The 1638-nt window shown below is 29.1% G+C and overlaps 1 protein-coding gene across 1 annotated transcript in view; it reads left to right on the top strand.

The window, feature by feature from the left end:
* The window catches only part of LOC107666132 (immunoglobulin superfamily member 8-like), a 13774-nt gene that overhangs the window by 7838 nt on the left and 4298 nt on the right, over positions 1–1638 (top strand). The window lies entirely within an intron of this gene.

Genomic DNA, 1638 nt, shown 5'->3' with positions numbered 1-1638 from the left:
TCATGATTATGAAGATGTCATTTCAGTCTTATGCACACCCCTTCAAGTAAAGTGTAACCAACAAATCTGTTGCTTTACCACACTACTTTAGGTAATTTAGTTTCACTAAACATTATGAAAAATGAATGCTTTTTTAATTTAAAAAATCTACAGGGAAAAAAAACACATCTGCATCACTTGAAACATTGAAAAATAGCATAGAGAGAATAACTGTTATTATTATTCTTCTCTCTAGTACACTGGACGCGAGCGGCAAAATACAGTAGAACCCATTATAATCAGTGATGCTGTGTACACTGGATGCGGCGCGGGGCGCGCAACGCGACACGACAAAACCCGACATTAAACTGATGCCTTGTTCTATTAATGACGTACTGACACAAAGATAAAATGATTTGCAACGGTCGCTTTCTTCAAGTCGAACACACTTCTTTACTCTCGCGTGTCACGTGACCGAGTGTAATCGCAGCCTCTGCAATTGAAAAATCACGTTTTTTCATATCGCGATATTATTGCAAATGCAATTCATCGTTCAGCCCTAATTAGTTTATGTAAAATAACTTCAGAACATACATCTTGCATTTTAATTAACATTATGATGCAAACAAAATATGACTCGGTGCAGAAAAGGCCACACTTTTTAAATAACCGCTTATAAATGCCTTTAAACTATATATTTTTAAATACTTAAGGCAAGACAGCAAAAAATGTTAATTAATAATAAATATCACCATAATTCCCCAGTTGATTAATCACAGTACATTAAGACATTTTTTTTCTCTTTATTTATTTTTTTAATTTTTTGTATTAATTAAACTATTATTATATTATCAATTTTAGTTGCATTTGTGCATTAGGCATTGCAGTGTAAATGCAGGCTGAAGTTCGTTCAGTTTGATAATGTTTTACCAAGTGCTTTTGTCTCCAAATAATAATCACGATGTGGCTTAGTGCGATTATAAAATGAAATAAGTATGTGCACTGTGTGTTTCAGAGTGAAGCTCATTATCTCAGAGCAACTTGATTATCTACAGAAATTTAGACAGCCATAAATATTAGCTTTGTAATTTTACAGTTGCAAAGTTAAACATTTGTATTATTAATACTTGATTATTTTTTATTCTAGTGAAATATTACTATTCGATTAGTTTTAGTGATATGTATATTTAATTTTTTTTTAAATATTTGTATATTTATAAAAAATTATATTATTTATTAATATACAAATATATTTATTAATAATGATATAATTAATAATATAATTTATATATGTTATAGTTATATATTAATAAATATAAACAAGTACTAAATAAAAACAAAAGGAGTATTTCTATTATACAATTTCATGGTAAAATAAAATACTAATAAAAATGTATTATTGTTAAATATATAAATATATTTATTATTAATTAGGATTGCAAAGGGGTGGAAAATATCCGGTACATTTCTAGAAACTTCCCAAAAAGTTTTGAAAGTTTGCACCAAATCATGCATGTTTTGTGTGCTTGTACTCAAACTAAATGATGGTGCAGCATCAATGTTTATTGACCTATTGACCTGAGCAATAGCAATAAGAGGTGTGGGTTAGTCTCTATTTAAAGGGGTCATATGATGCGATTTCAATTGTTCCTTTCTCTT

Source organism: Sinocyclocheilus anshuiensis, unplaced genomic scaffold (assembly GCF_001515605.1).
Source record: "Sinocyclocheilus anshuiensis isolate Anshui unplaced genomic scaffold, SAMN03320099.WGS_v1.1 scaffold447, whole genome shotgun sequence".
Taxonomy (NCBI): Eukaryota; Metazoa; Chordata; class Actinopteri; order Cypriniformes; family Cyprinidae; genus Sinocyclocheilus; species Sinocyclocheilus anshuiensis.
The sequence above is the reverse complement of the archived record's forward strand: the minus strand, read 5'-3'. Positions and strand labels throughout refer to the sequence as shown.